The sequence below is a fragment of the Macaca mulatta genome, chromosome 5, assembly GCF_049350105.2.
Source record: "Macaca mulatta isolate MMU2019108-1 chromosome 5, T2T-MMU8v2.0, whole genome shotgun sequence".
NCBI classification, from domain to species: Eukaryota; Metazoa; Chordata; class Mammalia; order Primates; family Cercopithecidae; genus Macaca; species Macaca mulatta.
The window spans coordinates 43,908,310-43,921,484 of NC_133410.1; positions in this window are offsets into that span (position 1 = coordinate 43,908,310).

Sequence of the window (13,175 nt, forward strand, 5' to 3'; positions counted from 1 at the left end):
ACCATGGGAAGAAGGGGCCCAGTGAATCTACCCAGGCATCTTTTCTATTTTTATTAGTCTAGAGGAGACTCATTTTTCTATTTTATATGTCCAGAGATTGTGCCTTTTTCTATCTCATCTGCTCAGAGAGGCTAGCTTTTCCAGTTTCAGCGATGATGCAGTACAGGTGAGCAGCTGCATGTTGTGGGTTGGAGACCAAAGACTTCCACTTGCTAGAATCTAAGGGCCCCCTACCACTTTCTTCTCCACTCACACAATAAGCTCAAAGCATTACGCACTTATCCAGACCTCCATAACCAAGTGGAGTGAGCAGAAGACTGGAAGCCATGCTACATATGCATCAAATGAGTCTATAAACCAGGGTCAGCAAACTATGGCCCTAGGACAAATCCTACCCACCACCATTTATTTGGTCTGCAAGCCAAAACTGTTTTTAATATATTTTCTGTTGTTGTTGTTGTTGTTTTGTTTTTTGTTTTGTTTTGTTTTTTGAGACAGAGTCTTGCTCTGTTGCCAGGCTGGAGTGCTGTGGCGTGATCTCGGCTTACTGCAACCTCCACTTCCTGGATTCAAGCTATTCTTCTGCCTCAACCTTCCAAGTAGCTGGGACTACAGGCACGTGCCATCATGCCTAGCTAATTTTTGTATTTTTAGTAAAGATAGGGTTTTACCATGTGGCCAGAATGCTCTTGATCTCTTGACCTTGTGATCCACCTGCCTTGTCTTCCCATAGTGCTGGGATTACAGGTGTAAGCCACCATGCCTGGCCTGTTTTTAATATATTTTAATGGTTGGGAAAAAGTCAAAAGTAGATGAATATTTCATGTATGTGTAAATTATATGAAATTCAAATTTCAGTCTCCAAGAGTTTTACTGAAACATAGCCACACTCATTCATTGACACATTATTTATGGCTGCTTTTGCATTGCGGTGGTAGAGTTGAGTAGTTGGCAATAGACAGCATATGACCCAGGAAACTTAAAATATTTACCATTTGGCCTTTTACAAAAAATGTTTTTTATCCCTGCTATAAAGCATTTTTTAATGCACCTTTTCTTAAGAGTTGGAAAGAATGGGTTGGAAAGTTTATAGGTTATTATAGTTTCCAGTCTTAACCTGCCCCATGCCCCACCCTGTATTTGCTTGGTTTCTTTTCAGCTAGTATCTTATCCTTCACACTACCTGTTGCTTCCAACCTTGATTGAACATTGAACACCAAAAGCAAGATTCATGTTCCTTCTCTTGTTGGAGGGTACCAGTGCCAAGTGGAAATTCTGAAAAAGTCAGGTGAATTTGGGCTGCTCATGAGGGAGTAAGTAGGTCAGGGTAAAGCTTTCACCCCTATTTTTAGGACACAGAGTTTCAAGGCCAGAATTCTCTATAAATAGCCCAAGATGACCAATGCTAAAGAACTGGTTTTTGTCCTTTTATAAAAATCATTTTTGTTTTTGCCAGCCTAAACCAATGCACTTATACTTTGTTCATGTATTTTCTCTGGAAACAGGTTTAAACTGAACTTCAACCACTGCCTTATTCTGGGTTCCTACAGAATGACTTCATAGTAGGTCTTCTCTTTAATACATGTTCCTGTTGTCTTTATAGGTCCAAAAAATAAACTGTCAGATCCTGAAGTTGAAACATGAACTGAATCTGAATAGAGACGAGAACCATTAGAGAAACTATTGGGATAACATGGGGCTATCTAAAGGACAGCAAGTACGCCTTCATTTTCAGCTCCTGACATTATTGCGCTGCCCTGAAAGAAACACACAGAACATTGACATTCCATGAAGTAGGCAGAATCTATAATACTTTCATTTTATACCCTAGAAATATCTAAAATAATGTGAATTTTCATTTGGGAATTTAAGTGTTCTTTCAGTATGTTTTGATACAAGTACATGAAGGATCCAGAGGCACCTACAACAATGAAGTTGAGATACAGAATGAAAGACAACAGGATTGAGTGTGGATTTCTCATTCCAGAATTCCCCATCCAATGAGTCCTAGAGTACTTAGAAACGGAGTAACCTCAGCAAGTTTCAGGGTTAAGACAAGAGGATCCCATTGTGCAAGGTCTGATTCGGGTTCAGGTTATGCTTATGGTATAATTCTATTATCACATGTGTCTAATATCAACCATTGACTCTAATGCTGTTCTTTAAAAGGCTAAGTCTTATTCAGGACAAAGCATATACTGAAAAAGCATGAGGGAAATCTAATTAGAATGATTGGCATTTGTCTCTTGGACATTACTAGGAAGGCTGCCAGTTCATTTGCCTTTAAAAAGACAAAGACAAAATTCCTGAAAGCAAATTGGTCCATGTAATGCATTGGAATTTATTGCCTAAACTCCATAAAAAGATAACATAAATATTATGCAAATAATCCATGCAAAGATAATGTTGTGTCAAATTGAAGTTATTAAAATTATAATCATTTACAATTAGGAGGACATCTACTATGTTTTAGTCATGTACTGACTCTAGACAAAATTTAAAATCAACATAACATAACGGCAATTATGATAATGGACATTTAATTCACCATTAGATAGATTCACAATTGAAGTAATCCCATGAAAATTAATAAAGCATATTAACCCGTAAGCATATCAAATTCTGTATACTTTCTCCCAGAAATACTGTTTTTTAACTTTTAGCAGTTTAAAGATATTTAGACTTTGTGGAATAAAAGTGTGCATTATTTTAGAGTATACTGTCAGAGTAGACATTACAGAAACAGATTTGACATTCATTAAATATACTAACTAAAATTATACTAAGAAATGTTTTAGTACATGTATTAGTCTGCTTGGGCTGCCATAACAAAATGCCATAAACTGGGTGGCTTAAACAGGAATTTCCTTTCTCACAATTCTAGAGGATAGACATGCAAATACAAGGTGTCAGAAGAGCAGTTTTCGGGTGCGGCTTCTCTCCCTGGCTTGCAGACAATTGCCTTCTCACTGTTTCCTCACAAGTCCTTTCTTCTGTGTGCACCAAGAGAGAGCTCTGGTGTCTCTTCCTCTTCCTGTGAAAACACCAGTCCTTTTGGATTAGGGTCCTACCCTTATGACCTTATTTCATCATCTTAATTATCTTCTTAAAGTTTCTCTCCAAATACAGTCAGTGCTTCAACGTATGAATCTGGAGGGACCATGATTTACTCTATAAGATATGAATGAACAGAAAGCATGGTCTCCTTCACAGCCTTGTTTTAAAATTATTACGGACAAATACAATGTGAGCTTAGATCGTCCTGTTTTTTACCCTATTAATGAACTAGGAAAGATATAAAGGAGGTACTGGATTCTTTTGTACCACAGGTGGTCCTTTGGAATATTCTGGAAATAATAACAATCTAAAGTGATACTCCTTAATTGTAAAATAATTTCACCAATAGCTTCCTAATAGAGAGCAGTCAATGCACCTGTCTTACCCCATTCAGGATGCTGTAACAAAATATCATAGACTGATGTTTTGTAAACAATAGCAATGTTTGAATGAAGGCTGGGGAGTTCAAGATCAAGGTACCAGCAGATTTGGTGCCTGGTGAGGACCTGCTTTCTGACTCATAGATGGCTCTTCAGTGTGTCGTCACATGGTGGAAGACACAAGGCAGCTCTCTAGAGCCTGTTTTGTAAGGGCACTAATTCCATTCATAAGGATTCCACCTTTTGTGAAGTGACCTAATCACCTCCCAAGGGCCCCACCTCCTAGTAACATTACATTGGTGATTAAATTTCAGCATATAAATTATGAGAGGTCACAAACATTCAGAATGTAAGAGTTCCCTTGGAACACACATTGTACATTATATATGTGTGTGTGTATATATATATATATATACACACACAGTATTTTCATAGTACTCTTGCTTTAAAAATGTAGTATAATGAATAAAATTAAATATCTGCATTCCCTTTCATTGAGATGTCCAACAACCTTCCTTAATCTTTGATATTCTTATTATTTTTTAAATTTGAATACTTTCACCCAAAGTTCAATAGCAATTAAGTAACAACACTTGAGTCTAGATCTTTTATAAAACTTTCTTTTTCCTACTTCGTTGCTGCACAGGATAAGAATGTTATGCAATTTATGATTCCACATAACTTTTGTCATTGTTGTTTTTATGACTTAAAGTCTGAAAGAAAAAATAGTTTGGGTAATTCATTGCAGGTTGATGTTTACTTACTTTCATGTTTTGGATTTGAAAAAGCATCTTTGGTTTATATGAAGAATGACTGAACATCCTAAAGAGCTCAAGTGTGGGAAAAGGGATAAACAGCTGGGCAAGTAGAGAATTGGTTATTGAAGCTATGAGAACACTTGGTGGAATGTGGTTGCCTGTGGGAGAGTGTGTGACTGATGTGTGAGTGTGAGTGATGTGTGAGTGTGATACTTTATCTTGAGCCAGCTTCTCCTCATGCCATACTCTGAATCCTGGTTCTTTGCCCTTCTTTATGTTTTCCAGTCACCTTGGAATTTTTATTCTCCCTTTAATCTATCCAATTGCATCAACTTTTAAGAAACAATTATAGTCTAATTTATTCTACAGAACTTTTGCCACGTATTTTAGCCAAATAGCATTTTGTTTATGTTCTCTACCCAGATCTTAGCTCTTGATAATAAACTATATCGTATTTTTATCTATTTACTTATCTAAACTGTAAACATCTTTGGTCTCTCAACAATAAGCTTTCAATGCATAGCAAATGCGTATAAAAAATCAGTTACTTGATGAATAAGTTGTCATATCAAATATGCCTTTTAAATTATGTGTATGTTAATTAGTTTATTTGTTAGAGAAAGGAATCCAGGGTATACATATAATCCTGCCAAACCACTATGTTTTGCACAAAACTAAATTCTGTTCCAACTCTGGATACTATTCCCAAACTCCAGACACCAATTTCAGACTGGAGAATATGGATGCCTCACTCACTCAAGCAGAGTTTAATTGAATAAGACAGAGAATAACTTCTCTGTCTTGGGTTCCACATAAGGCACTGCTGCTATAGAGATTAATCAGATGCAGTCCCTCCTTTAATGAATTCTGTCCTATAGTAGAGGAGACAGATTTGTAGAGACAGATGAACTATTCAGAGAGTTTAATTTATTGGGACCTGGAAAGCAACAGCTATGTCACTGTTTTCTGTGTCACAGAAAAGCTGTCCAGTTGGACATCTAGAAGTCTAATGGAGAGATATCAGCTAGGTAAACAAGACCAATATACTTCTCATCTGGCTGTCTCAGCAGTTTGATATTGACAAGTCAGAAAAGAGAACCCTTAATCTTAGGGACAGAAGTCTGCCAAGGATGTCCTTGATATGAGTGTGTTAATTTACAAGTAAAACAAAGTGATCATATCTGTGACCCACTCTTTCCCTTCAGGTTTGTGGCAAGTATTGAATCAGAGTGATTTGCTCTGTGATTACTATTATCCACCTTTGGAAAACTAACCACTTTATGTATAATGTACACAGTTTCTTGCACATTCTATGCACAATGATAACATAATATTATTTAAACATCTAATGATATGGTTTGTAACAGCTTAATGTATACAATACCATGGTAGGGTTGTAGCAGTCAAGAAATCTGAGCTGGTGAATTTGCTTTTCATTCATTTAGTTATTTCTCAATATCTATTGAGCAGACCTAACATAAGCCATTCTTTTGCTTGGTGCTGGTTATATAGTAATCAACCAATCAAATTGATATTTTCCCCTAACAATGCTTAAATTATAATAAGACGTGTATCAAATAACTATTACAATATATGACAGCTGTTATCGTTTGGAGTGGGGTGTGTTGTGATGGTTAATTGTATGTGTCAATGCAACTGAACTGTGCAGTAACCAGATGTCTGGTCAAACATTCTGGGTGTTTCTGCAGGAATTTTTGCATGACATTAACACTTAAATGAGTAGACTAAATAAAGCAGTTTGCCCTTCCTAATATGGGTGGACCTCAAACAGTCAGTTGTAGATCTAATAGAACAAAAAGGTTGACCTCCCCCTGAGTAAGAAACAATTTCTCCTGCCTGATAGCGTTTATACCAGGACACTGGTTTTTTTTCTGCCTTTGAACTTGAACTGCAGCATAAGCTCTTCCTGGTTCTCGATCTGCTTGCCTTTGGATGAAAACTACATGATTGGCTCTCCTAATCCTGAGGTCTTTGAACTTTGATTAAAACGAAGCCATCAACTTTCCTGGATCTCCTGCTTGCTGGCTCACCCTGTCGATCTGGGGACTTGCCAACTTCCATAATCACATGAGCCAATTCCTTGTAATGAATTTCTTTCTACATGTGTTTAGTTTATACACACACATCCTATTGACTCTGTTACTCTGGAGAACCCTGGCTGGGGAGCACTTACTTCCTATTTCTAATATTTCCTTCCCTGTGGAGGGAGCTTAACCTGGATATTCCATGAACATAACCTGAATTGTCCCTGTCTTCTCACCACTTGTCTCCTAGGGAGGAGGAGTAAATTTTCTTAAAGGTTAGTTTACAATAAGGAAATTGGGTATGCATAACCCCCAATTCCTACTTATTCTCCCCCATTTGCTCTCCTCTGCCATGTGGTGGGACAAGACTGTGCTCAAGCATCCATCACTGTGTGCAGCTATTGATAGCCCCAATTCTGCAGTTCAGGATAGAAAGTCTATTTAGTAGCAAATATAAGCTACATTCTCCAATATTCACTATATTAGTAAGCGGGGTGGTACTTTTGCCTCCACCTGCTATAATCTTTAGTCTAATTCTCATTTGATTCAGAACTCAAGTGGGGAAGTAGAGATTTAATTGTTAGGTAACCTGAACCTCAAAAAGCTGTAATGCAGAAAACACACAAATGAAGGATTTAATCTAGAGAGACTGGAAAGGCCTACTGAAGGAAATGATGCTTGGATACAAGCTGACCACTAAAAGAGAGAGGAGGTGAGTCCAGGACACAGTGGGCTCTTCCTCTCCTGCTTCGGATGAGCACTGCTCATGGTGCTTTTTACTTCCCATTATCTTTGTTGACAAATGTTCTTTTTAGATTTTATTAATTACATTTGACTCTTTAAGGTCTTTAGACATACTGAAATAGTCCGTTTTTATCTTAAATTACAGTCTCACTTTTTGTTAGAGAAAAGCTTTCAGTAATCCATTTAAATTATTGCCCTTTTGCAAGTTAATTTTCCATGATTATTATTAATAGCTATCAATTATAGATTACTTACTATCTGTCAAAGAGCATGGAAAGAATTTTGTATACATGATCTCATTTGATACTTATAAAACTCTAATTTGAAGAGTGTTACTATCCACATAGTCAAATGAAGAAATTAATGCTTAGGAGACCAAGTGAAATATCCCTAGGTCACATAGTAAGCAGCATGACCTGGGTGCAAACCACTTGTATTATTTTAACTCCAGTGTCCATACTCCTAAAGAGTATAGTTTACTTTCTTAAAAGCTAATGTTATTTCTAAGTGTTGGATTACCCATTTTCAACTTTAATTATAACAAAACCATGTGAGCAAGCTTCTATAGGACATCAGCAAGGAAAAGGCACTGAGTGCATCCAATTCCTTACACTGACAAACCGGTTAAATTATAAGATCCTTTGATGCAGAATAAAATTGTGGTCTTTGTGTGGAGAAAATGGTGTGTGTGTGTGTATATATATACATATATACATATACATATACACACACACACACACATATACATATATTTTCTTTTTAATTCACTAAAACCCAAACATAATTACTTTTAATGAGATATTGCATAATTTAGAAAATATATTTGCACACATGTCAGCATACAATCTGATGCCTAAATAAATGTACTCCTTCCTGGGACTTCCTCATGAACAATTTTTGAAATGCAGAAATATATGCTTGGAATTAATTAAGTTTGATTCAACAAAAATTAACAATGTACAAAGTGTTGTGCCAGAAATAATGGAGAATACACATTCGATCTTCAAGGATATCACAGTGTCTTATATTATGATTTCTTATTCTCATTTCTATTCACAGAAGTTCTTTTATTATTTCCTAAGTGAGCTTCCTGTTTTCCTTCCTCTATTTGCTTTGCTGTCCGGTATAAATGAGAGATGGGATCCTTCATAAACCATATTTTTACTGCCTTGCACCATGGCAAAGAGAAATGGCAGGTGAATAAGAATTTTCTGTTTTGAAATAAAATTTTAATAGCACCTAGAACACCGTCATCATAAAAAATAATTGATTGTGGTGTTGATGCCAGCATTTATTTCCTTGGCACTTTATTTGACTGGAAGAGCATTACAGTGAATGAGATGCTGTAGCTATTCTGAATATCATTAATGGCTGGCAAATATTCCCCTATATTCTGAAACCTTTCTAAGATATGCACAGCTATCTCCAAATTAACAGCATTTATATGACACTTGGTGTACCACTTGTTCCCCAAGGGCAGAAAGAATAGAAAAAAAATCAATCAAGAGGATAAAAAGCAAGCTTTGGAAAAAAATTATTCCAGAAGAAAACAGGATTTGTGAAAATGCATCTCCCCTCTAATACCCACCTCTTTTTACAGAAGCAACTTTAGTGTAAGTTTCTAGAATGCAGACTAGAAATTTGCCTTATGCTTCTTAGTATATCAGATTATACTCAAGGCATACACCCTATAGACACTAAATGAAAATTGCTTGGTACAATGATTGACTCTGTACACCCTTATTATGGTCTCAGTCTTCCATGTTTCAATATAAACTGATAAGATGTTAATTAAAAATAAAAACACAACACTTTTGAGGAAGGTATGCAGAGAATGAGGAGTAAGGAGATTTAAGAAAGGCTTTTTACTGGCACAGTGAATCTAGATTGGAGAGAGAAAAATAAAGAATGGCTTTCTGCATCAGCTTGTCATTCTGTAATTACAACAATCACTTTCAAGAACTGTCTGGATATTAAAGTGGTAAAACTAAAATCAATCTAATTATCCACAGTGAACCTTCCTTCCATCAATTTCCATTACAAGGGAAACAAAATTGGCCATTACTTACCACTTCAATATTAATGCTGCCTCCAGCCCCACTGAGAGGTACTTAGATGCACACCATTTGTTAGAAATCTGAAAGTGATTCTTTTGACTATTAGCACATGCATAGCAGGAGAGATGAGACAGAGAGAAATTACTAGCTCATTCTTTTTCTTTCAACAAAGAGGCACTAGGCTTAGCCTTGTGACTATAAACACACATAAGATGATTAGTCTTATTGAAAGAATTCAGAGTCTAGTTAGGGAGAAATACACATAGATAATAATGAAATACTGTGGTAAATGCAATGATTGAGAGATTTACACAGTAATGAGCGGAAGTAACTAGCCAAGTCAGAATGTTTGTAAAAGATAGGGAGAAGGATATTAGTCAGGGATATAACTGAGCCGTTTCTTGGGAGAAATTGGAATGAAGAAGATAGCATTTCCTCTAAAAGTAAAGGCCTGAGCAAAATCATGGAGGAGAGACATACTAAGGGGTGAATATGGAGCTACAAGCAGTTTACATTCTGTCACCCAGAAAACCAGGCAGAGACTGCCAGGCTGAAAAAAGCAATGAGGCAATGAGGTATACTTTGTGTTCCATTTTAAAGAAAACATTTTTTCCCTAATAAGACATTAAAGAATCCAAATGTTTATAAGCATCAGAGCTACACTGTCAAGATCTGTGTGCTCATTGTTCCATTGCCCTTCCAGATCCATTCTTCACCCATCTCAACTCTGTGCTCTGCCCTGGGAGAGCGACCAGTACAGACTACATCGAGGGTTCTCATGCCTTCTGATTTCCACTTGGGTTTGGGCAATGGGAATCCCAGTCGGAAGATAAGAAGGAGGTTGGGAGTGAAGTCAGAGTATTTATTTTGCTTCCACCCAGCTCAAGAGGGCATCAAACACACCAGCTCAAGAAGGCATCTTGAGCTGGTGTGTTTCTTGATTATTCAAAGACCTCTGCTTCTTTCAAAGCAGTCAGCTTTACCCATTTAATTTCCCCATATTCCAGTAATCAATTTCCTCACCTCATCCCATAGAGGCAAGAGGTCATAGTACCTTGGTCAGACTATTACACCATCTGTTGTGGTTGCCCTACGTGCAAAAAATTGTCTCTCTATGAATAAAGCTTCCATGAATTGTCCTACTTTAAAAATGCTCATTGTTTTCTGTTGGAACCTGAACTGACACATGTTGCATATAGATAAACCAAACTAGAGGCTGTAACAAGAGTGCTTTAAAAAAAAGAGAGAGGAGATGGCCCAGCAAAGACATCCATTTTACTGGATCAATGATACTGGAGACAGAGAAGTGAAAAAATTAATAAATGCCTGAAGGTAAAATCAGTTGAATGTATTAATTGGTTGGGAAGAGAGGCAAAGGAGAGGGGAAAGTCAAGAATTATTTCCAGTTTTCTAATTTTCAAGTTTTTAATTCCAGTAACTAGATGGATTATAGTGCTAATAGAGACTAAAGATGAAGGAGAAATTTGTGGGGAAAGATAATAAGTTTATTTCCATAAATTTTGACTTTGAGATGTCTAGACCTGCTGGACATGTGAAAATGGAAATCGGGACAGAAAACAATACTTTTGAAAGTTGTCAGCATATCAGCAGGTGGGATTTAAACCAAGAGAGGACCCTGGAAAAGCCAACATTTAAGGAAATAGTTCTCAAATTTGAAGGCCTGTAGGTTCTACCCAGAGTGTGTGTAAAAATGTACTGTCCAAGATCCTTAATATATGACTCTGATTCAGTAGGTAGAGTGGTGAGTTTAGAGATTTTGCACTCTGCACATATATCCCAAGTAATTCTGATTACATAGTTTTCAGACCACACTTATAGAAATATTAATTTAAGGGTGGATAAAGGAAGAAATGCTCATAAAAGAGAGAAAACAATGTAATATCAAGAAAACATACAAAACTCCTAAAACTCAACAACAAAAATAAAACAACCTGATTTAAAAGTGGGCAAAGGGCTTGAATAGACATTCTCCAAAGAAGAAGATATATGAATGGCCAGGACAATAAGTACATGAAAAGATAGTTAACATCAACAATCATTAGAAAAATGCAAATCAAAACCATAAGGAAATATTACTGTATCGTTAAGATGATTACTATCAGAAACACTGACAATAAGTACTGGCAAATATGTGGAAAAATTGGAATCCTTGAGCAATGTTGGTGGAAATGTAAAATGATACAACCACTGTGGAAGCTGTATGGTAGTTCCTCAAAAAATAAAAAAAATTAAAAAAATTACCCTATGATCCAGCAATTCCACTCTTGAATATATACCCAGAAGAATTGAAGGGTCTTGAACAGATAGTTATACACTAACATTTATAGCAGCATTATTCACAATAGCTGAACTGTGGGAGCCAAACAAGTGTCCATCTACAGATAAATGTTAAACAAAATGTACTATATATACACAATGGAGTTTCATTCATCCTTAAAAAGAAAGGAATTGCTAACATATGTTACAACATAAGTGAACCTTGAGAACATTATGCTATGTGAAGTCAGTCACAAAAAGACAAATACTGTATGATTCCAATTATCCAGAATACCTAGAGTAGTTAAAATCACAGAAACACAACATAGAATGCTGGTTGCCAGGGGTTGGGGACAGAGATAAATGATGAATTATTGTTTAATGGGTAAAGAGTTTCAGTTTTACAAGATGAAAAGTGTTTCAGAGATGGATGAGAGTGATGGTCACTCAATAATATAAATGTACTTAATACCATAGAACTATACACTTAAAAATAGTTAAGACTGTAAATATTATGTGTATTTTACCACAATAAGACAAATCTAAAATTACAAAAATAAACACCACTTTTTTCTCCCCAAAAGAGGAAGAGGTCAGAGTATGACAATAAAGAAAATGTTCAAGAGAGAGAGAACAATCAACAATGTCAAATGAAGTAGATGACCATGTGTCTTAAGTGTTACTCTACTATAAAACAAGGAATTGTTGTCCCTAAATTTTAATACATTTTCTGTATAGTCCCCCAAAAATCCTGCATCTGCATTTCAACAAGAATGTAATTTAAATATTACTGATGTTCCCAAGAATTAGATTTTTCCACTAAGAAGCTTCTTCTCTGGTTTGTGTTAGTGGAACACCCATTGATTTAAGAAATATGCTGTATTAGTCCATTTTCACACTGCTGATAAAGACACCTGAAACTGAAAAGAAAAAGAGGTTGAATTGTACTTACAGTTCCACGTGGCTGGGGAGGCCTCAGAATCATGGTGGGAGGCGAAAGGCATTTCTTACATGGTGGCAGAGAAAATGAGGAAGAAGCAACAGCAGAAACCCCTGATAAACCCATCAGATCTCATGAGATTTACTCACAATCCCAAGAATAGCGTGGGAAAGACTGGCCCACATTATTCAGTTACATCCCCGTGGGTCCCCCACACAACATGTGGGAATTCTGGGAGATACAATTCAAGTTGATATTTGGGTGGGGACATAGCCAAACCATATCATTCCACCCCTAGACACACCAAATTTCATGATCTTACATTTCAAAACCAATCATACCTTCCCAATAGTCCCCCAAAGTCTTAACTCATTTCAGCATTAACCCAAAAATCCACAGTCAAAAGTCTGATCTGAAACAAGGCAAGTCCCTTCTGCCTATGAGCCTGTAAAATCAAGACCAAGCTAGTTACTTCCTAGATACAGCGGGGGTACAGGTATTGGGCAAATACAGCCATTCCAAATGAGAGAAAATGGCCAAAATAAAGGGGTTACAGGGCCCAGACAAGTTTGAAATCCATGGGACAGTCAAATTTTAATGCTCCAAAATGATCTCCTTTGACTCCAGGTCTCACATCCAGGTGACACTAATGCAAGAGGTAGGTTTCCATCATCTTGGGCAGCTCCACCCCTGTGGCTTTGCAGGGTACAGCCTCTCTCCTGGCTGCTTTCATGGGCTGACATTGACTGTCTGTGGTTTTTCCAGGTGCACTGTGCAAGCTGTCAGTGGATCTACCATTCTGGGGTATGGAGGACAGTGGCCCTCTTCTCAAAGCTCCACTAAATAGTGGCCCAGTAGGAACACTGTGTGAGGGCTCCAACCCCATATTTCCCTTCTGCACTGTCATAGTAGAGGTT